Here is a 24,584-nt window from a genome sequence, read left to right on the forward strand (position 1 = left end):
GAATCAGAGGCAGGGAATCAGAGGCGGGGAATCAGAGGCGGGGAACCAGAGGCCGGGAATCAGATATGGGGAAACAGAGGCGGGGAATCAGAGGCGGGGAAACAGATGCTGGGAATCAGATATGGGGAATCAGAGGTGGGGAATCAGAGGTTGGGAATCAGAGGCAGGGAATCAGAGGCTTGGAATCAGATGCAGGGAATCAGATGCAGGGAATCAGAGGCGGGGAATCAGAGCTGGGGAATCAGAGGTGGGGAATTAGAGTTGGGGAATCAGAGGCGGGGACTTAGATATTGGGAAACAGAGGCGGGGAATCAGAGGCGGGGAAACATAGGCGTGGAATCAAACACGGGGAATCAGAGGTGGGGAATCAGAGGTTGGAAATCAGAGGCAGGGAATCAGAGGCGGGGAATCAGAGGCGGGGAATCAGAGGCAGGGAATCACATGTGCGGAATCGGAGATGGGGAATCAGAGGCAGGGAATCAGAGGCGGGGAATCAGAGGCGGGGAATCAGAGGCCGGGAATCAGATATGGGGAAACAGAGGCGGGGAATCAGAGGTGGGGAAACAGAGGCTGGGAATCAGATATGGGGAATCAGAGGTGGGGAATCAGAGGTTGGGAATCAGAGGCAGGGAATCAGAGGCTTGGAATCAGATGCAGGGAATCAGATGCGGGGAATCAGAGGCGGGGAATCAGAGCTGGGGAATCAGAGGCTGGGAATCAAAGTTGGGGAATCAGAGGCAGGGAATCAGATATGGGGAAACAGGGGCGGGGAATCAGAGGCGGGGAAACAGAGGCGGGGAATCAGATATGGGGAATCAGAGGCGGGGAATTAGAGTTGGGGAATCAGAGGCGGGGAATCAGAGGCGGGGAAACAGAGGCGGGGAATCAAACACGGGGAATCAGAGGTGGGGAATCAGAGGTTGGGAATCAGAGGCAGGGAATCAGAGGCGGGGAATCAGAGGCGGGGAATGAGAGGCAGGGAATCAGATGTGTGGAATCGGAGATGGGGAATCAGAGGCAGGGAATCAGAGGCGGGGAATCAGAGGCGGGGAATCAGAGGCCGGGAATCAGATATGGGGAAACAGAGGCGGGGAATCAGAGGCGGGGAAACAGAGGCTGGGAATCAGATATGGGGAATCAGAGGTGGGGAATCAGAGGCGGGGAATCAGAGCTGGGGAATCAGAGGTGGGGAATCAAAGTTGGGGAATCAGAGGCGGGGACTTAGATATGGGGAAACAGAGGCGGGGAATCAGAGACGGGGAAACAGAGGCGGGGATTCAGATATGGGGAATCAGAGGTGGGGAATCAGAGGCAGGGAATTAGATGTACGGAATCAGAAATGGGGAATCAGAGGCAGGGAATCAGAATCAGAAGCAGGGAATCAGAGGCCGGGAATCAGAGGCCGGAATCAGATGCCGGGAATAAGAGGTCGGGAATCAGAGGTGGGGAATCAGAGTCCGGGAATCAGAGATGGGGAATCAGAGGCGGGGAATGAGATATGGGGAATCAGAGGCGGGGAATCAGAGGCGGGGAAACAGTGGCGAGGAATCAGATATGGGGAATCAGAGGTGGCGAATCAAAGGCGGTGAATCAGAGATGGGGAATCAGAGCTGGGGAATCAGAGGCAGGGGATCAAACACGCGGAATCAGAGGCGGGGAATCAGAGCTGGGGAATCAGAGGCGGGGAATCAGAGTTGGGGAATCAGAGGCGGGGAATCAGAGCTGGGGAATCAGAGGTGGGGAATCAGAGTCGGGGAATCAGAGGCAGGGAATCGGATGTGCGGAATCAGAGATGGGGAATCAGAGTTGGGGAATCAGAGGCGGTGAATCTGAGATGGGGAATCAGAGGCGGGGAATCAGAGGCAGGTTATCAGACACGGGGATTCAGAGGCTGGGAATCAGACGGGGGGAATCAAAGGCGGGGAATGAAGCTGGGGAATCAGAGGCAGGGAATCAGAGTTGGGGATTCAGAGGCGGGGAATCAGATATGGGGAAACAGAGGCGGGGAATCAGAGGCGGGCAAATAGAGGCGGGGAATTAGATATGGGGAATCAGTGGTGGGGAATCAGAGGTGGTGAATCAGAGATGGGGAATCACAGGCGGGGAATCAGAGGCAGGGAATAGAACGCGGGGAATCAGAGGCAGGGAATCAGAGCTGGGGAATAAGAGGCGGGGAATCATAGTTGGGAATCAGAGGCGGGGAATTAGATATGGGGAAACAGAGGCGGGGAATCAGGGGCGGGGAAACAGAGGCGGGGAATCAGATATGGGGAATCGGATGTGGGGAATCAGAGGCGGGGAATCAGAGCTGTGGAATCAGAGGCGGGGAAACAGAGGCGGGGAATCAAACACGGGGAATCAGAGGTGCGGAATCAGAGGTTGGGAATCAGAGGCAGGGAATCAGAGGCGGGGAATCAGAGGCGGGGAATCAGAGGCAGGGAGTCAGATGTGCGGAATCGGAGATGAGGAATCAGAGGCAGGGAATCAGAGGCGGGGAATCAGATGCGGGGAATCAGAGGCCGGGAATCAGATATGGGGAAACAGAGGCGGGGAATCAGAGGCGGAGAAACAGAGGCTGGGAATCAGATATGGGGAATCAGAGGTGGGGAATCAGAGGTTGGGAATCAGAGGCAGGGAATCAGAGGCTTGGAATCAGATGCAGGGAATCAGATGCGGGGAATCAGAGGCGGGGAATCAGAGCTGGGGAATCAGAGGCTGGGAATCAAAGTTGGGGAATCAGAGGCAGGGAATCAGATATGGGGAAACAGGGGCGGGGAATCAGAGGCGGGGAAACAGAGGCGGGGAATCAGATATGGGGAATCAGAGGCGGGGAATTAGAGTTGGGGAATCAGAGGAGGGGAATCAGAGGCGGGGATACAGAGGCGGGGAATCAAACACGGGGAATCAGAGGTGGGTAATCAGAGGTTGGGAATCAGAGGCAGGGAATCAGAGGCGGGGAATCAGAGGCGGGGAATCAGAGGCAGGGAATCAGATGTGCGGAATCGGAGATGGGGAATCAGAGGCAGGGAATCAGAGGCGGGGAATCAGAGGTGGGGAACCAGAGGTCGGGAATCAGATATGGGGAAACAGAGGCGGGGAATCAGAGGCGGGGAAACAGATGCTGGGAATCAGATATGGGGAATCAGAGGTGGGGAATCAGAGGTTGGGAATCAGAGGCAGGGAATGAGAGGCTTGGAATCAGATGCAGGGAATCAGATGCAGGGAATCAGAGGCGGGGAATCAGAGCTGGGGAATCGGAGGTGGGGAATTAGAGTTGGGGAATCAGAGGCGGGGACTTAGATATTGGGAAACAGAGGCGGGGAATCAGAGGCGGGGAAACATAGGCGGGGAATCAAACACGGGGAATCAGAGGTGGGGAATCAGAGGTTGGAAATCAGAGGCAGGGAATCAGAGGCGGGGAATCAGAGGCGGGGAATCAGAGGCAGGGGATCAGATGTGCGGAATCGGAGATGGGGAATCAGAGGCAGGGAATCAGAGGCGGGGAATCAGAGGCGGGGAATCAGAGGCCGGGAATCAGATATGGGGAAACAGAGGCGGGGAATCAGAGGCGGGGAAACAGAGGCTGGGAATCAGATATGGGGAATCAGAGGTGGGGAATCAGAGGTTGGGAATCAGAGGCAGGGAATCAGAGGCTTGGAATCAGATGCAGGGAATCAGATGCTGGGAATCAGAGGCGGGGAATCAGAGCTGGGGAATCAGAGGCTGGGAATCAAAGTTGGGGAATCAGAGGCAGGGAATCAGATATGGGGAAACAGGGGCGGGGAATCAGAGGCGGGGAAACAGAGGCGGGGAATCAGATATGGGGAATCAGAGGCGGGGAATTAGAGTTGGGGAATCAGAGGCGGGGAATCAGAGGCGGGGAAACAGAGGCGGGGAATCAAACACGGGGAATCAGAGGTGGGGAGTCAGAGGTTGGGAATCAGAGGCAGGGAATCAGAGGCGGGGAATCAGAGGCGGGGAATGAGAGGCAGGGAATCAGATGTGCGGAATCGGAGATGGGGAATCAGAGGCAGGGAATCAGAGGCGGGGAATCAGAGGCGGGGAATCAGAGGCCGGGAATCAGATATGGGGAAACAGAGGCGGGGAATCAGAGGCGGGGAAACAGAGGCTGGGAATCAGATATGGGGAATCAGAGGTGGGGAATCAGAGGCGGGGAATCAGAGCTGGGGAATCAGAGGTGGGGAATCAAAGTTGGGGAATCAGAGGCGGGGACTTAGATATGGGGAAACAGAGGCGGGGAATCACAGACGGGGAAACAGAGGCGGGGATTCAGATATGGGGAATCAGAGGTGGGGAATCAGAGGCAGGGAATTAGATGTGCGGAATCAGAACTGGGGAATCAGAGGCAGGGAATCAGAAGCAGAAGCAGGGAATCAGAGGCCGGGAATCAGAGGCCGGAATCAGATGCCGGGAATAAGAGGTCGGGAATCAGAGGTGGGGAATCAGAGTCCGGGAATCAGAGATGGGGAATCAGAGGCGGGGAATGAGATATGGGGAATCAGAGGCGGGGAATCAGAGGCGGGGAAACAGTGGCGAGGAATGAGATATGGGGAATCAGAGGTGGCGAATCAAAGGCGGTTAATCAGAGATGGGGAATCAGAGCTGGGGAATCAGAGGCAGGGGATCAAACACGGGGAATCAGAGGCGGGGAATCAGAGCTGGGGAATCAGAGGCGGGGAATCAGAGTTGGGGAATCAGAGGCGGGGAATCAGAGCTGGGGAATCAGAGGTGGGGAATCAGAGGCGGGGAATCAGAGACAGGTTATCAGACACGGGGATTCAGAGGCTGGGAATCAGACGGGGGGAATCAAAGGCGGGTAATGAAGCTGGGGAATCAGAGGCAGGGAATCAGAGTTGGGGAATCAGAGGCGGGTAATCAGATATGGGGAAACAGAGGCGGGGAATCAGAGGCGGGAAAACAGAGGCGGGGAATTAGATATGGGGAATCAGTGGTGGGGAATCAGAGGTGGTGAATCAGAGATGGGGAATCACAGGCGGGGAATCATAGGCAGGGAATAGAACGCGGGGAATCAGAGGCAGGGAATCAGAGTTGGGGATTCAGAGGCGGGGAATCAGATATGGGGAAACAGAGGCGGGGAATCAGAGGCGGGCAAACAGAGGCGGGGAATTAGATATGGGGAATCAGTGGTGGGGAATCAGAGGTGGTGAATCAGAGATGGGGAATCACAGGCGGGGAATCAGAGGCAGGGAATAGAACGCGGGGAATCAGAGGCAGGGAATCAGAGCTGGGGAATAAGAGGCGGGGAATCATAGTTGGGAATCAGAGGCGGGGAATTAGATATGGGGAAACAGAGGCGGGGAATCAGGGGCGGGGAAACAGAGGCGGGGAATCAGATATGGGGAATCGGATGTGGGGAATCAGAGGCGGGGAATCAGAGCTGTGGAATCAGAGGCGGGGAAACAGAGGCGGGGAATCAAACACGGGGAATCAGAGGTGGGGAATCAGAGGTTGGGAATCAGAGGCAGGGAATCAGAGGCGGGGAATCAGAGGCGGGGAATCAGAGGCAGGGAGTCAGATGTGCGGAATCGGAGATGAGGAATCAGAGGCAGGGAATCAGAGGCGGGGAATCAGATGCGGGGAATCAGAGGCCGGGAATCAGATATGGGGAAACAGAGGCGGGGAATCAGAGGCGGGGAAACAGAGGCTGGGAATCAGATATGGGGAATCAGAGGTGGGGAATCAGAGGTTGGGAATCAGAGGCAGGGAATCAGAGGCTTGGAATCAGATGCAGGGAATCAGATGCGGTGAATCAGAGGCGGGGAATCAGAGCTGGGGAATCAGAGGCTGGGAATCAAAGTTGGGGAATCAGAGGCAGGGAATCAGATATGGGGAAACAGGGGCGGGGAATCAGAGGCGGGGAAACAGAGGCGGGGAATCAGATATGGGGAATCAGAGGCGGGGAATTAGAGTTGGGGAATCAGAGGAGGGGAATCAGAGGCGGGGATACAGAGGCGGGGAATCAAACACGGGGAATCAGAGGTGGGTAATCAGAGGTTGGGAATCAGAGGCAGGGAATCAGAGGCGGGGAATCAGAGGCGGGGAATCAGAGGCAGGGAATCAGATGTGCGGAATCGGAGATGGGGAATCAGAGGCAGGGAATCAGAGGCGGGGAATCAGAGGTGGGGAACCAGAGGTCGGGAATCAGATATGGGGAAACAGAGGCGGGGAATCAGAGGCGGGGAAACAGATGCTGGGAATCAGATATGGGGAATCAGAGGTGGGGAATCAGAGGTTGGGAATCAGAGGCAGGGAATCAGAGGCTTGGAATCAGATGCAGGGAATCAGATGCAGGGAATCAGAGGCGGGGAATCAGAGCTGGGGAATCGGAGGTGGGGAATTAGAGTTGGGGAATCAGAGGCGGGGACTTAGATATTGGGAAACAGAGGCGGGGAATCAGAGGCGGGGAAACATAGGCGGGGAATCAAACACGGGGAATCAGAGGTGGGGAATCAGAGGTTGGAAATCAGAGGCAGGGAATCAGAGGCGGGGAATCAGAGGCGGGGAATCAGAGGCAGGGGATCAGATGTGCGGAATCGGAGATGGGGAATCAGAGGCAGGGAATCAGAGGCGGGGAATCAGAGGCGGGGAATCAGAGGCCGGGAATCAGATATGGGGAAACAGAGGCGGGGAATCAGAGGCGGGGAAACAGAGGCTGGGAATCAGATATGGGGAATCAGAGGTGGGGAATCAGAGGTTGGGAATCAGAGGCAGGGAATCAGAGGCTTGGAATCAGATGCAGGGAATCAGATGCGGGGAATCAGAGGCGGGGAATCAGAGCTGGGGAATCAGAGGCTGGGAATCAAAGTTGGGGAATCAGAGGCAGGGAATCAGATATGGGGAAACAGGGGCGGGGAATCAGAGGCGGGGAAACAGAGGCGGGGAATCAGATATGGGGAATCAGAGGCGGGGAATTAGAGTTTGGGAATCAGAGACGGGGAATCAGAGGCGGGGAAACAGAGGCGGGGAATCAAACACGGGGAATCAGAGGTGGGGAATCAGAGGTTGGGAATCAGAGGCAGGGAATCAGAGGCGGGGAATCAGAGGCGGGGAATGAGAGGCAGGGAATCAGATGTGCGGAATCGGAGATGGGGAATCAGAGGCAGGGAATCAGAGGCGGGGAATCAGAGGCGGGGAATCAGAGGCCGGGAATCAGATATGGGGAAACAGAGGCGGGGAATCAGAGGCGGGGAAACAGAGGCTGGGAATCAGATATGGGGAATCAGAGGTGGGGAATCAGAGGCGGGGAATCAGAGCTGGGGAATCAGAGGTGGGGAATCAAAGTTGGGGAATCAGAGGCGGGGACTTAGATATGGGGAAACAGAGGCGGGGAATCACAGACGGGGAAACAGAGGCGGGGATTCAGATATGGGGAATCAGAGGTGGGGAATCAGAGGCAGGGAATTAGATGTGCGGAATCAGAACTGGGGAATCAGAGGCAGGGAATCAGAAGCAGAAGCAGGGAATCAGAGGCCGGGAATCAGAGGCCGGAATCAGATGCCGGGAATAAGAGGTCGGGAATCAGAGGTGGGGAATCAGAGTCCGGGAATCAGAGATGGGGAATCAGAGGCGGGGAATGAGATATGGGGAATCAGAGGCGGGGAATCAGAGGCGGGGAAACAGTGGCGAGGAATGAGATATGGGGAATCAGAGGTGGCGAATCAAAGGCGGTGAATCAGAGATGGGGAATCAGAGCTGGGGAATCAGAGGCAGGGGATCAAACACGGGGAATCAGAGGCGGGGAATCAGAGCTGGGGAATCAGAGGCGGGGAATCAGAGTTGGGGAATCAGAGGCGGGGAATCAGAGCTGGGGAATCAGAGGTGGGGAATCAGAGTCGGGGAATCAGAGGCAGGGAATCGGATGTGCGGAATCAGAGATGGGGAATCAGAGTTGGGGAATCAGAGGCGGTGAATCTGAGATGGGGAATCAGAGGCGGGGAATCAGAGACAGGTTATCAGACACGGGGATTCAGAGGCTGGGAATCAGACGGGGGGAATCAAAGGCGGGTAATGAAGCTGGGGAATCAGAGGCAGGGAATCAGAGTTGGGGATTCAGAGGCGGGTAATCAGATATGGGGAAACAGAGGTGGGGAATCAGAGGCGGGAAAACAGAGGCGGGGAATTAGATATGGGGAATCAGTGGTGGGGAATCAGAGGTGGTGAATCAGAGATGGGGAATCACAGGCGGGGAATCATAGGCAGGGAATAGAACGCGGGGAATCAGAGGCAGGGAATCAGATATGGCGAAACAGGGGCGGGGAATCAGAGGCGGGGAAACAGAGGCAGGGAATCAGATATGGGGAATCAGAGGCAGGGAATTAGAGTTGGGGAATCAGAGGGGGGAATCAGAGGCGGGGAAACAGAGGCGGGGAATCAAACACGGGGAATCAGAGGTGGGGAATCAGAGGTTGGGAATCAGATGCAGGGAATCAGAGGCGGGGAATCAGAGGCGGGGAATCAGAGGCAGGGAATCAGATGTGCGGAATCGGAGATGGGGAATCAGAGGCAGGGAATCAGAGGCGGGGAATCAGAGGCGGGGAATCAGAGGCCGGGAATAAGATATGGGGAAACAGAGGCGGGGAAACAGAGGCTGGGGATCAGATATGGGGAATCAGAGGTGGGGAATCAGAGGTTGGGAATCAGAGGCAGGGAATCAGAGGCTTGGAATCAGATGCAGGGAATCAGATGCGGGGAATCAGAGGCGGGGAATCAGAGCTGGGGAATCAGATGCTGGGAATCAAAGTTGGGGAATCAGAGGCGGGGAATCAGAGGCGGGGAAACAGAGGCGGGGAATCAAACACGGGGAATCAGAGGTGGGGAATCAGATATGGGGAATCAGAGGCGGGGAATTAGAGTTGGGGAATCAGAGGCGGGGAATCAGAGGCGGGGAAACAGAGGCGGGGAATCAAACACGGGGAATCAGAGGTGGGGAATCAAAGGTTGGGAATCAGAGGCAGGGAATCAGAGGCGGGGAATCAGAGGCGGGGAATCAGAGGCAGGGAATCAGATGTGCGGAATCGGAGATGGGGAATCAGAGGCAGGGAATCAGAGGCGGGAAATCAGAGGCGGGGAATCAGAGGCCGGGAATCAGATATGGGGAAACAGAGGCGGGGAATCAGAGGCGGGGAAACAGAGGCTGGGAATCAGATATGGGGAATCAGAGGTGGGGAATCAGAGGTTGGGAATCAGAGGCAGGGAATCAGAGGCTTGGAATCAGATGCAGGGAATCAGATGCGGGGATTCAGAGGCGGGGATTAAGAGCTCGGGAATCAGAGGTGGGGAATCAGAGTTGGGGAATCAGAGGCGGGGAATCAGATATGGGGAATCAGAGATGGGGAATCAGAGGCAGGGAATCAGATGTGCGGAATCATAGATGGGGAATCAAAGGCAGGGAATCAGAATCAGAAGCAGGGAATCAGAGGCCGGGAATCAGAGGCCGGAATCAGATGCCGGGAATAAGTGGCCGGGAATCAGAGGTGGGGAATCAGAGTCCGGGAATCAGAGATGGGGATTCAGAGGCGGGGAATGAGATATGGGGAATCAGAGGCGGGGAATCAGAGGCGGGGAAACAGAGGCGGGGAATCAGATATGGGGAATCAGAGGTGGCGAATCAAAGGCGGTGAATCAGAGATGGGGAATCAGAGGCCGGGAATCGGAGGCAGGGAATCAAACACGGGGAATCAGAGGCGGGGAATCAGAGCTGGGGAATCAGAGGCTGGGAATCAAAGTTGGGGATTCAGAGGCAGGGAATCAGATATGGGGAAACAGGGGCGGGGAATCAGAGGCGGGGAAACAGAGGCAGGGAATCAGATATGGGGAATCAGAGGCGGTGAATTAGAGTTGGGGAATCAGAGGCGGGGAAACAGAGGCGGGGAATCAAACACGGGGAATCAGAGGTGGGGAATCAGAGGTTGGGAATCAGAGGCAGGGAATCAGAGGCGGCGAAACAGAGGCGGGGAATCAGATATGGGGAATCAGAGGTGGCGAATTAAAGGCGGTGAAACAGAGATGGGGAATCAGGGCAGGGAATCAGAGGCAGGGAATCAAACACGGGGAATCAGAGCTGGGGAATCAGAGGCGGGGAATTAGAGTTGGGGAATCAGAGGAGGGGAATCAGAGGCGGGGAAACAGAGGCGGGGAATCAGATATGGGGAATCATAGGTGGGGAATCAGAGGTTCGGAATCAGAGGCAGGGAATCAGAGGCGGGGAATCAGAGGCAGGGAATCAGATGTGCGGAATCGGAGATGGGGAATCAGAGGTAGGGAATCAGAGGTGGGGAATCAGAGGCGGGGAATAAGAGGCCGGGAATCAGATATGGGGAAACAGAGGTGGGGAATCAGAGGCGGGGAAACAGAGGCGGGGAATCAGATATGGGGAATCAGAGGTGGGGAATCAGAGGTTGGGAATCAGAGGCAGGGAATCAGAGGCTTGGAATCAGATGCAGGGAATCAGATGCGGGGAATCAGAGGCGGGGAATCAGAGCTGATGAATCAGAGGTGGGGAATCAGAGTTGGGGAATCAGAGGCGGGGACTTAGATATTGGGAAACAGAGGCGGGAAATCAGAGGCGGGGAAACAGAGGAGGGGAATCAGATATGGGGAATCAGAGGTGGGGAATCAGAGGCAGGGAATCAGATGTGCGGAATCAGAGATGGGGAATCAGAGGCAGGGAATCAGAATCAGAAGCAGGGAATCAGAGGCCGGGAATCAGAGGCCGGAATCAGATGCCGGGAATAAGAGGCCGGGAATCAGAGATGGGGATTCAGAGGCGGGGAATGAGATATGGGGAATCAGAGGCGGGGAATCAGAGGCGGGGAATCAGAGGCGGGGAAACAGATGCGGGGAATCAGATATGGGGAATCAGAGGTGGCGAATCAAAGGCGGTGAATCAGAGATGCGGAATCAGAGGCCGGGAATCAGAGGCAGGGAATCAAACACGGGGAATCAGAGGCGGGGAATCAGAGCTGGGGAATCAGAGGCGGGGAATCAGAGTTGGGGAATCAGAGGCGGGGAAGCAGAGGCAGGGAATCAGACGCGGGGATTCAGAGGCGGGGAATCATAGTTGGGAATCAGAGGCGGATAATCAGATATGGGGAAACAGAGGCGGGGAAACAGGGGCGGGGAAACAGAGGCGGGGAATCAGATATGGGGAATCGGATGCGGGGAATCAGAGGCGGGGAATCAGAGCTGTGGAATCAGAGGCGGGGAATCAGAGTTGGGGCATCAGAGGTGGGGAATTAGATATGGGGAAACAGAGGCGGGGAATCAGAGGCGTGGAAACAGAGGCGGGGAATCAGATATGGGGAATCAGACGTGGGGAATCAGAGGCAGGTAATCAGACGTGCGGAATCAGAGATGGGGAATCAGAGGCAGGGAATCAGAATCAGAAGCGGGGAGTCAGAGGCCGGGAATCAGAGGCCTGGAATCAGATGCTGGGAATAAGAGGCCGGGAATCAGAGGTGGGGAATCAGAGTCCGGGAATCAGAGATGGGGAGTCAGAGGCGGGGAATGAGATATGGAGAATCAGAGGCGGGGAATCAGAGGCGGGGAAACAGAGGTGGGGAATCAGATATGGGGAATCAGAGGTGGCGAATCAAAGGCGGTGAATCAGAGATGGGGAATCAGAGGCGGGGAATCAGAGGCAGGGAATCAAACACGGGGAATCAGAGGCGGGGAATCAGAGCTGGGGAATCAGAGGCTGGGAATCAAAGTTGGGGAATCAGAGTCAGGGAATCAGATATGGGGAAACAGGGGCGGGGAATCAGAGGCGGGGAAACAGAGGCGGGGAATCAGATATGGGGAATCAGAGGCGGGGAATTAGAGGCGTGGAAACAGAGGCGGGGAATCAGATATGGGGAATCAGAGGCGGGGAATCAGAGGCGTGGAAACAGAGGCGGGGAATCAGATATGGGGAATCAGAGGCGGGGAAACAGAGGCGGGGAATCAAACACGGGGAATCAGAGGTGGGGAATCAGAGGTTGGGAATCAGAGGCAGGGAATCAGAGGCGGGGAATCAGAGGCGGGGAATCAGAGGCAGGGAGTCAGATGTGCGGAATCGGAGATGAGGAATCAGAGGCAGGGAATCAGAGGCGGGGAATCAGATGCGGGGAATCAGAGGCCGGGAATCAGATATGGGGAAACAGAGGCGGGGAATCAGAGGCGGGGAAACAGAGGCTGGGAATCAGATATGGGGAATCAGAGGTGGGGAATCAGAGGTTGGGAATCAGAGGCAGGGAATCAGAGGCTTGGAATCAGATGCAGGGAATCAGATGCGGGGAATCAGAGGCGGGGAATCAGAGCTGGGGAATCAGAGGCTGGGAATCAAAGTTGGGGAATCAGAGGCAGGGAATCAGATATGGGGAAACAGGGGCGGGGAATCAGAGGCGGGGAAACAGAGGCGGGGAATCAGATATGGGGAATCAGAGGCGGGGAATTAGAGTTGGGGAATCAGAGGAGGGGAATCAGAGGCGGGGATACAGAGGCGGGGAATCAAACACGGGGAATCAGAGGTGGGTAATCAGAGGTTGGGAATCAGAGGCAGGGAATCAGAGGCGGGGAATCAGAGGCGGGGAATCAGAGGCAGGGAATCAGATGTGCGGAATCGGAGATGGGGAATCAGAGGCAGGGAATCAGAGGCGGGGAATCAGAGGTGGGGAACCAGAGGTCGGGAATCAGATATGGGGAAACAGAGGCGGGGAATCAGAGGCGGGGAAACAGATGCTGGGAATCAGATATGGGGAATCAGAGGTGGGGAATCAGAGGTTGGGAATCAGAGGCAGGGAATCAGAGGCTTGGAATCAGATGCAGGGAATCAGATGCAGGGAATCAGAGGCGGGGAATCAGAGCTGGGGAATCAGAGGCGGGGAATCAGAGTTGGGGCATCAGAGGTGGGGAATTAGATATGGGGAAACAGAGGCGGGGAATCAGAGGCGTGGAAACAGAGGCGGGGAATCAGATATGGGGAATCAGACGTGGGGAATCAGAGGCAGGGAATCAGAATCAGAAGCGGGGAGCCAGAGGCCGGGAATCAGAAACCTGGAATAAGATGCTGGGAATAAGAGGCCGGGAATCAGAGGTGGGGAATCAGAGTCCGGGAATCAGAGATGGGGAGTCAGAGGCGGGGAATGAGATATGGAGAATCAGAGGCGGGGAATCAGAGGCGGGGAAACAGTGGCGAGGAATGAGATATGGGGAATCAGAGGTGGCGAATCAAAGGCGGTGAATCAGAGATGGGGAATCAGAGCTGGGGAATCAGAGGCAGGGGATCAAACACGGGGAATCAGAGGCGGGGAATCAGAGCTGGGGAATCAGAGGCGGGGAATCAGAGTTGGGGAATCAGAGGCGGGGAATCAGAGCTGGGGAATCAGAGGTGGGGAATCAGAGTCGGGGAATCAGAGGCAGGGAATCGGATGTGCGGAATCAGAGATGGGGAATCAGAGTTGGGGAATCAGAGGCGGTGAATCTGAGATGGGGAATCAGAGGCGGGGAATCAGAGACAGGTTATCAGACACGGGGATTCAGAGGCTGGGAATCAGACGGGGGGAATCAAAGGCGGGTAATGAAGCTGGGGAATCAGAGGCAGGGAATCAGAGTTGGGGATTCAGAGGCGGGTAATCAGATATGGGGAAACAGAGGCGGGGAATCAGAGGCGGGAAAACAGAGGCGGGGAATTAGATATGGGGAATCAGTGGTGGGGAATCAGAGGTGGTGAATCAGAGATGGGGAATCACAGGCGGGGAATCATAGGCAGGGAATAGAACGCGGGGAATCAGAGGCAGGGAATCAGATATGGCGAAACAGGGGCGGGGAATCAGAGGCGGGGAAACAGAGGCAGGGAATCAGATATGGGGAATCAGAGGCAGGGAATTAGAGTTGGGGAATCAGAGGGGGGAATCAGAGGCGGGGAAACAGAGGCGGGGAATCAAACACGGGGAATCAGAGGTGGGGAATCAGAGGTTGGGAATCAGATGCAGGGAATCAGAGGCGGGGAATCAGAGGCGGGGAATCAGAGGCAGGGAATCAGATGTGCGGAATCGGAGATGGGGAATCAGAGGCAGGGAATCAGAGGCGGGGAATCAGAGGCGGGGAATCAGAGGCCGGGAATAAGATATGGGGAAACAGAGGCGGGGAAACAGAGGCTGGGGATCAGATATGGGGAATCAGAGGTGGGGAATCAGAGGTTGGGAATCAGAGGCAGGGAATCAGAGGCTTGGAATCAGATGCAGGGAATCAGATGCGGGGAATCAGAGGCGGGGAATCAGAGCTGGGGAATCAGATGCTGGGAATCAAAGTTGGGGAATCAGAGGCGGGGAATCAGAGGCGGGGAAACAGAGGCGGGGAATCAAACACGGGGAATCAGAGGTGGGGAATCAGATATGGGGAATCAGAGGCGGGGAATTAGAGTTGGGGAATCAGAGGCGGGGAATCAGAGGCGGGGAAACAGAGGCGGGGAATCAAACACGGGGAATCAGAGGTGGGGAATCAAAGGTTGGGAATCAGAGGCAGGGAATCAGAGGCGGGGAATCAGAGGCGGGGAATCAGAGGCAGGGAATCAGATGTGCGGAATCGGAGATGGGGAATCAGAGGCAGGGAATCAGAGGCGGGAAATCAGAGGCGGGGAATCAGAGGCCGGGAATCAGATATGGGGAAACAGAGGCGGGGAATCAGAGGCGGGGAAACAGAGGCTGGGAATCAGATATGGGGAATCAGAGGTGGGGAATCAGAGGTTGGGAATCAGAGGCAGGGAATCAGAGGCTTGGAATCAGATGCAGGGAATCAGATGCGGGGATTCAGAGGCGGGGATTAAGAGCTCGGGAATCAGAGGTGGGGAATCAGAGTTGGGGAATCAGAGGCGGGGAATCAGATATGGGGAATCAGAGATGGGGAATCAGAGGCAGGGAATCAGATGTGCGGAATCATAGATGGGGAATCAAAGGCAGGGAATCAGAATCAGAAGCAGGGAATCAGAGGCCGGGAATCAGAGGCCGGAATCAGATGCCGGGAATAAGTGGCCGGGAATCAGAGGTGGGGAATCAGAGTCCGGGAATCAGAGATGGGGATTCAGAGGCGGGGAATGAGATATTGGGAATCAGAGGCGGGGAATCAGAGGCGGGGAAACAGAGGCGGGGAATCAGATATGGGGAATCAGAGGTGGCGAATCAAAGGCGGTGAATCAGAGATGGGGAATCAGAGGCCGGGAATCGGAGGCAGGGAATCAAACACGGGGAATCAGAGGCGGGGAATCAGAGCTGGGGAATCAGAGGCTGGGAATCAAAGTTGGGGATTCAGAGGCAGGGAATCAGATATGGGGAAACAGGGGCGGGGAATCAGAGGCGGGGAAACAGAGGCAGGGAATCAGATATGGGGAATCAGAGGCGGTGAATTAGAGTTGGGGAATCAGAGGCGGGGAAACAGAGGCGGGGAATCAAACACGGGGAATCAGAGGTGGGGAATCAGAGGTTGGGAATCAGAGGCAGGGAATCAGAGGCGGCGAAACAGAGGCGGGGAATCAGATATTGGGAATCAGAGGTGGCGAATTAAAGGCGGTGAAACAGAGGCAGGGAATCAGAGGCAGGGAATCAAACACGGGGAATCAGAGCTGGGGAATCAGAGGCGGGGAATTAGAGTTGGGGAATCAGAGGAGGGGAATCAGAGGCGGGGAAACAGAGGCGGGGAATCAGATATGGGGAATCATAGGTGGGGAATCAGAGGTTCGGAATCAGAGGCAGGGAATCAGAGGCGGGGAATCAGAGGCAGGGAATCAGATGTGCGGAATCGGAGATGGGGAATCAGAGGTAGGGAATCAGAGGTGGGGAATCAGAGGCGGGGAATAAGAGGCCGGGAATCAGATATGGGGAAACAGAGGTGGGGAATCAGAGGCGGGGAAACAGAGGCGGGGAATCAGATATGGGGAATCAGAGGTGGGGAATCAGAGGTTGGGAATCAGAGGCAGGGAATCAGAGGCTTGGAATCAGATGCAGGGAATCAGATGCGGGGAATCAGAGGCGGGGAATCAGAGCTGATGAATCAGAGGTGGGGAATCAGAGTTGGGGAATCAGAGGCGGGGACTTAGATATTGGGAAACAGAGGCGGGAAATCAGAGGCGGGGAAACAGAGGAGGGGAATCAGATATGGGGAATCAGAGGTGGGGAATCAGAGGCAGGGAATCAGATGTGCGGAATCAGAGATGGGGAATCAGAGGCAGGGAATCAGAATCAGAAGCAGGGAATCAGAGGCCGGGAATCAGAGGCCGGAATCAGATGCCGGGAATAAGAGGCCGGGAATCAGAGATGGGGATTCAGAGGCGGGGAATGAGATATGGGGAATCAGAGGCGGGGAATCAGAGGCGGGGAATCAGAGGCGGGGAAACAGATGCGGGGAATCAGATATGGGGAATCAGAGGTGGCGAATCAAAGGCGGTGAATCAGAGATGCGGAATCAGAGGCCGGGAATCAGAGGCAGGGAATCAAACACGGGGAATCAGAGGCGGGGAATCAGAGCTGGGGAATCAGATGCGGGGAATCAGAGTTGGGGAATCAGAGGCGGGGAAGCAGAGGCAGGGAATCAGACGCGGGGATTCAGAGGCGGGGAATCATAGTTGGGAATCAGAGGCGGATAATCAGATATGGGGAAACAGAGGCGGGGAAACAGGGGCGGGGAAACAGAGGCGGGGAATCAGATATGGGGAATCGGATGCGGGGAATCAGAGGCGGGGAATCAGAGCTGTGGAATCAGAGGCGGGGAATCAGAGTTGGGGCATCAGAGGTGGGGAATTAGATATGGGGAAACAGAGGCGGGGAATCAGAGGCGTGGAAACAGAGGCGGGGAATCAGATATGGGGAATCAGACGTGGGGAATCAGAGGCAGGTAATCAGACGTGCGGAATCAGAGATGGGGAATCAGAGGCAGGGAATCAGAATCAGAAGCGGGGAGTCAGAGGCCGGGAATCAGAGGCCTGGAATCAGATGCTGGGAATAAGAGGCCGGGAATCAGAGGTGGGGAATCAGAGTCCGGGAATCAGAGATGGGGAGTCAGAGGCGGGGAATGAGATATGGAGAATCAGAGGCGGGGAATCAGAGGCGGGGAAACAGAGGTGGGGAATCAGATATGGGGAATCAGAGGTGGCGAATCAAAGGCGGTGAATCAGAGATGGGGAATCAGAGGCGGGGAATCAGAGGCAGGGAATCAAACACGGGGAATCAGAGGCGGGGAATCAGAGCTGGGGAATCAGAGGCTGGGAATCAAAGTTGGGGAATCAGAGTCAGGGAATCAGATATGGGGAAACAGGGGCGGGGAATCAGAGGCGGGGAAACAGAGGCGGGGAATCAGATATGGGGAATCAGAGGCGGGGAATTAGAGGCGTGGAAACAGAGGCGGGGAATCAGATATGGGGAATCAGAGGCGGGGAATCAGAGGCGTGGAAACAGAGGCGGGGAATCAGATATGGGGAATCAGAGGCGGGGAAACAGAGGCGGGGAATCAAACACGGGGAATCAGAGGTGGGGAATCAGAGGTTGGGAATCAGAGGCAGGGAATCAGAGGCGGGGAATCAGAGGCGGGGAATCAGAGGCAGGGAGTCAGATGTGCGGAATCGGAGATGAGGAATCAGAGGCAGGGAATCAGAGGCGGGGAATCAGATGCGGGGAATCAGAGGCCGGGAATCAGATATGGGGAAACAGAGGCGGGGAATCAGAGGCGGGGAAACAGAGGCTGGGAATCAGATATGGGGAATCAGAGGTGGGGAATCAGAGGTTGGGAATCAGAGGCAGGGAATCAGAGGCTTGGAATCAGATGCAGGGAATCAGATGCGGGGAATCAGAGGCGGGGAATCAGAGTCGGGGAATCAGAGGCAGGGAATCGGATGTGCGGAAACAGAGATGGGGAATCAGAGGTGGGGAATCAGAGGCGGTGAATCTGAGATGGGGAATCAGAGGCGGGGAATCAGAGGCAGGTTATCAGACACGGGGATTCAGAGGCTGGGAATCAGACGGGGGGAATCAAAGGCGGGGAATGAAGCTGGGGAATCAGAGGCAGGGAATCAGAGTTGGGGATTCAGAGGCGGGGAATCAGATATGGGGAAACAGAGGCGGGGAATCAGAGGCGGGCAAACAGAGGCGGGGAATTAGATATGGGGAATCAGTGGTGGGGAATCAGAGGTGGTGAATCAGTGATGGGGAATCACAGGCGGGGAATCAGAGGCAGGGAATAGAACACGGGGAATCAGAGGCAGGGAATCAGAGCTGGGGAATAAGAGGCGGGGAATCATAGTTGGGAATCAGAGGCGGGGAATCAGATATGGGGAAACAGAGGCAGGGAATCAGGGGCGGGGAAACAGAGGCGGGGAATCAGATATGGGGAATCGGATGTGGAGAATCAGAGGCAGGGAATCAGAGCTGGGGAATCAGAGGCGGGGAATCAGAGTTGGGGCTTCAGAGGTGGGGAATTAGATCTGGGGAAACAGAGGCGGGGAATCAGATGTGCGGAATCAGAGGCGGGGAATCAGAGGCAGGGAATCAGAATCAGAAGCGGGCAGTCAGAGGCCGGGAATCAGAGGCCTGGAATCAGATGCTGGGAATAAGAGGCCGGGAATCAGAGGTGGGGAATCAGAGTCCGGGAATCAGAGATGGGGAGTCAGAGGCGGGGAATGAGATATGGAGAATCAGAGGCGGGGAATCAGAGGTGGGGAAACAGAGGTGGGGAATCAGATATGGGGAATCAGAGGTGGCGAATCAAAGGCTGTGAATCAGAGATGGGGAATCAGAGGCGGGGAATCAGAGGCAGGGAATCAAACACGGGGAATCAGAGGCGGGGAATCAGAGCTGGGGAATCAGAGGCTGGGAATCAAAGTTGGGGAATCAGAGGCAGGGAATCAGATATGGGGAAACAGGGGCGGGGAATCAGAGGCGGGGAAACAGAGGCAGGGAATCAGATATGGGGAATCAGAGGCGGGGAATTAGAGTTGGGGAATCAGAGGCGGGGAATCAGAGGCGGGGAAACAGAGGCGGGGAATCAAACACGGGGAATCAGAGGTGGGGAATCAGAGGTTGGGAATCAGAGGCAGGGAATCAGAGGCGGGGAATCAGAGGCGGGGAATCAGAGGCAGGGAATCAGATGTGCGGAATCGGAGATGAGGAATCAGAGGCAGGGAATCAGAGGCGGGGAATCAGATGCGGGGAATCAGAGGCCGGGAATCAGATATGGGGAAACAGAGGCGGGGAATCAGAGGCGGGGAAACAGAGGCTGGGAATCAGATATGGGGAATCAGAGGTGGGGAATCAGAGGTTGGGAATCAGAGGCAGGGAATCAGAGGCTTGGAATCAGATGCAGGGAATCAGATGCGGGGAATCAGAGGCGGGGAATCAGAGCTGGGGAATCAGAGGCTGGGAATCAAAGTTGGGGAATCAGAGGCAGGGAATCAGAGGCGGGGAATCAGATGCGGGGAATCAGAGGCCGGGAATCAGATATGGGGAAACAGAGGCGGGGAATCAGAGGCGGGGAAACAGAGGCTGGGAATCAGATATGGGGAATCAGAGGTGGGGAATCAGAGGTTGGGAATCAGAGGCAGGGAATCAGAGGCTTGGAATCAGATGCAGGGAATCAGATGCGGGGAATCAGAGGCGGGGAATCAGAGCTGGGGAATCAGAGGCTGGGAATCAAAGTTGGGGAATCAGAGGCAGGGAATCAGATATGGGGAAACAGGGGCGGGGAATCAGAGGCGGGGAATCAGAGGCGGGGATACAGAGGCGGGGAATCAAACACGGGGAATCAGAGGTGGGGAATCAGAGGTTGGGAATCAGAGGCAGGGAATCAGAGGCGGGGAATCAGAGGCGGGGAATCAGAGGCAGGGAATCAGATGTGCGGAATCGGAGATGGGGAATCAGAGGCAGGGAATCAGAGGCGGGGAATCAGAGGCGGGGAACCAGAGGCCGGGAATCAGATATGGGGAAACAGAGGCGGGGAATCAGAGGCGGGGAAACAGATGCTGGGAATCAGATATGGGGAATCAGAGGTGGGGAATCAGAGGTTGGGAATCAGAGGCAGGGAATCAGAGGCTTGGAATCAGATGCAGGGAATCAGATGCAGGGAATCAGAGGCGGGGAATCAGAGCTGGGGAATCAGAGGTGGGGAATTAGAGTTGGGGAATCAGAGGCGGGGACTTAGATATTGGGAAACAGAGGCGGGGAATCAGAGGCGGGGAAACATAGGCGTGGAATCAAACACGGGGAATCAGAGGTGGGGAATCAGAGGTTGGAAATCAGAGGCAGGGAATCAGAGGCGGGGAATCAGAGGCGGGGAATCAGAGGCAGGGAATCACATGTGCGGAATCGGAGATGGGGAATCAGAGGCAGGGAATCAGAGGCGGGGAATCAGAGGCGGGGAATCAGAGGCCGGGAATCAGATATGGGGAAACAGAGGCGGGGAATCAGAGGTGGGGAAACAGAGGCTGGGAATCAGATATGGGGAATCAGAGGTGGGGAATCAGAGGTTGGGAATCAGAGGCAGGGAATCAGAGGCTTGGAATCAGATGCAGGGAATCAGATGCGGGGAATCAGAGGCGGGGAATCAGAGCTGGGGAATCAGAGGCTGGGAATCAAAGTTGGGGAATCAGAGGCAGGGAATCAGATATGGGGAAACAGGGGCGGGGAATCAGAGGCGGGGAAACAGAGGCGGGGAATCAGATATGGGGAATCAGAGGCGGGGAATTAGAGTTGGGGAATCAGAGGCGGGGAATCAGAGGCGGGGAAACAGAGGCGGGGAATCAAACACGGGGAATCAGAGGTGGGGAATCAGAGGTTGGGAATCAGAGGCAGGGAATCAGAGGCGGGGAATCAGAGGCGGGGAATGAGAGGCAGGGAATCAGATGTGTGGAATCGGAGATGGGGAATCAGAGGCAGGGAATCAGAGGCGGGGAATCAGAGGCGGGGAATCAGAGGCCGGGAATCAGATATGGGGAAACAGAGGCGGGGAATCAGAGGCGGGGAAACAGAGGCTGGGAATCAGATATGGGGAATCAGAGGTGGGGAATCAGAGGCGGGGAATCAGAGCTGGGGAATCAGAGGTGGGGAATCAAAGTTGGGGAATCAGAGGCGGGGACTTAGATATGGGGAAACAGAGGCGGGGAATCAGAGACGGGGAAACAGAGGCGGGGATTCAGATATGGGGAATCAGAGGTGGGGAATCAGAGGCAGGGAATTAGATGTACGGAATCAGAAATGGGGAATCAGAGGCAGGGAATCAGAATCAGAAGCAGGGAATCAGAGGCCGGGAATCAGAGGCCGGAATCAGATGCCGGGAATAAGAGGTCGGGAATCAGAGGTGGGGAATCAGAGTCCGGGAATCAGAGATGGGGAATCAGAGGCGGGGAATGAGATATGGGGAATCAGAGGCGGGGAATCAGAGGCGGGGAAACAGTGGCGAGGAATCAGATATGGGGAATCAGAGGTGGCGAATCAAAGGCGGTGAATCAGAGATGGGGAATCAGAGCTGGGGAATCAGAGGCAGGGGATCAAACACGCGGAATCAGAGGCGGGGAATCAGAGCTGGGGAATCAGAGGCGGGGAATCAGAGTTGGGGAATCAGAGGCGGGGAATCAGAGCTGGGGAATCAGAGGTGGGGAATCAGAGTCGGGGAATCAGAGGCAGGGAATCGGATGTGCGGAATCAGAGATGGGGAATCAGAGTTGGGGAATCAGAGGCGGTGAATCTGAGATGGGGAATCAGAGGCGGGGAATCAGAGGCAGGTTATCAGACACGGGGATTCAGAGGCTGGGAATCAGACGGGGGGAATCAAAGGCGGGGAATGAAGCTGGGGAATCAGAGGCAGGGAATCAGAGTTGGGGATTCAGAGGCGGGGAATCAGATATGGGGAAACAGAGGCGGGGAATCAGAGGCGGGCAAACAGAGGCGGGGAATTAGATATGGGGAATCAGTGGTGGGGAATCAGAGGTGGTGAATCAGAGATGGGGAATCACAGGCGGGGAATCAGAGGCAGGGAATAGAACGCGGGGAATCAGAGGCAGGGAATCAGAGCTGGGGAATAAGAGGCGGGGAATCATAGTTGGGAATCAGAGGCGGGGAATTAGATATGGGGAAACAGAGGCGGGGAATCAGGGGCGGGGAAACAGAGGCGGGGAATCAGATATGGGGAATCGGATGTGGGGAATCAGAGGCGGGGAATCAGAGCTGTGGAATCAGAGGCGGGGAAACAGAGGCGGGGAATCAAACACGGGGAATCAGAGGTGGGGAATCAGAGGTTGGGAATCAGAGGCAGGGAATCAGAGGCGGGGAATCAGAGGCGGGGAATCAGAGGCAGGGAGTCAGATGTGCGGAATCGGAGATGAGGAATCAGAGGCAGGGAATCAGAGGCGGGGAATCAGATGCGGGGAATCAGAGGCCGGGAATCAGATATGGGGAAACAGAGGCGGGGAATCAGAGGCGGGGAAACAGAGGCTGGGAATCAGATATGGGGAATCAGAGGTGGGGAATCAGAGGTTGGGAATCAGAGGCAGGGAATCAGAGGCTTGGAATCAGATGCAGGGAATCAGATGCGGGGAATCAGAGGCGGGGAATCAGAGCTGGGGAATCAGAGGCTGGGAATCAAAGTTGGGGAATCAGAGGCAGGGAATCAGATATGGGGAAACAGGGGCGGGGAATCAGAGGCGGGGAAACAGAGGCGGGGAATCAGATATGGGGAATCAGAGGCGGGGAATTAGAGTTGGGGAATCAGAGGAGGGGAATCAGAGGCGGGGATACAGAGGCGGGGAATCAAACACGGGGAATCAGAGGTGGGTAATCAGAGGTTGGGAATCAGAGGCAGGGAATCAGAGGCGGGGAATCAGAGGCGGGGAATCAGAGGCAGGGAATCAGATGTGCGGAATCGGAGATGGGGAATCAGAGGCAGGGAATCAGAGGCGGGGAATCAGAGGTGGGGAACCAGAGGTCGGGAATCAGATATGGGGAAACAGAGGCGGGGAATCAGAGGCGGGGAAACAGATGCTGGGAATCAGATATGGGGAATCAGAGGTGGGGAATCAGAGGTTGGGAATCAGAGGCAGGGAATGAGAGGCTTGGAATCAGATGCAGGGAATCAGATGCAGGGAATCAGAGGCGGGGAATCAGAGCTGGGGAATCGGAGGTGGGGAATTAGAGTTGGGGAATCAGAGGCGGGGACTTAGATATTGGGAAACAGAGGCGGGGAATCAGAGGCGGGGAAACATAGGCGGGGAATCAAACACGGGGAATCAGAGGTGGGGAATCAGAGGTTGGAAATCAGAGGCAGGGAATCAGAGGCGGGGAATCAGAGGCGGGGAATCAGAGGCAGGGGATCAGATGTGCGGAATCGGAGATGGGGAATCAGAGGCAGGGAATCAGAGGCGGGGAATCAGAGGCGGGGAATCAGAGGCCGGGAATCAGATATGGGGAAACAGAGGCGGGGAATCAGAGGCGGGGAAACAGAGGCTGGGAATCAGATATGGGGAATCAGAGGTGGGGAATCAGAGGTTGGGAATCAGAGGCAGGGAATCAGAGGCTTGGAATCAGATGCAGGGAATCAGATGCGGGGAATCAGAGGCGGGGAATCAGAGCTGGGGAATCAGAGGCTGGGAATCAAAGTTGGGGAATCAGAGGCAGGGAATCAGATATGGGGAAACAGGGGCGGGGAATCAGAGGCGGGGAAACAGAGGCGGGGAATCAGATATGGGGAATCAGAGGCGGGGAATTAGAGTTGGGGAATCAGAGGCGGGGAATCAGAGGCGGGGAAACAGAGGCGGGGAATCAAACACGGGGAATCAGAGGTGGGGAATCAGAGGTTGGGAATCAGAGGCAGGGAATCAGAGGCGGGGAATCAGAGGCGGGGAATGAGAGGCAGGGAATCAGATGTGCGGAATCGGAGATGGGGAATCAGAGGCAGGGAATCAGAGGCGGGGAATCAGAGGCGGGGAATCAGAGGCCGGGAATCAGATATGGGGAAACAGAGGCGGGGAATCAGAGGCGGGGAAACAGAGGCTGGGAATCAGATATGGGGAATCAGAGGTGGGGAATCAGAGGCGGGGAATCAGAGCTGGGGAATCAGAGGTGGGGAATCAAAGTTGGGGAATCAGAGGCGGGGACTTAGATATGGGGAAACAGAGGCGGGGAATCACAGACGGGGAAACAGAGGCGGGGTTTCAGATATGGGGAATCAGAGGTGGGGAATCAGAGGCAGGGAATTAGATGTGCGGAATCAGAACTGGGGAATCAGAGGCAGGGAATCAGAAGCAGAAGCAGGGAATCAGAGGCCGGGAATCAGAGGCCGGAATCAGATGCCGGGAATAAGAGGTCGGGAATCAGAGGTGGGGAATCAGAGTCCGGGAATCAGAGATGGGGAATCAGAGGCGGGGAATGAGATATGGGGAATCAGAGGCGGGGAATCAGAGGCGGGGAAACAGTGGCGAGGAATGAGATATGGGGAATCAGAGGTGGCGAATCAAAGGCGGTTAATCAGAGATGGGGAATCAGAGCTGGGGAATCAGAGGCAGGGGATCAAACACGGGGAATCAGAGGCGGGGA

This window comes from Narcine bancroftii, chromosome 5, assembly GCF_036971445.1.
Source record: "Narcine bancroftii isolate sNarBan1 chromosome 5, sNarBan1.hap1, whole genome shotgun sequence".
NCBI classification, from domain to species: Eukaryota; Metazoa; Chordata; class Chondrichthyes; order Torpediniformes; family Narcinidae; genus Narcine; species Narcine bancroftii.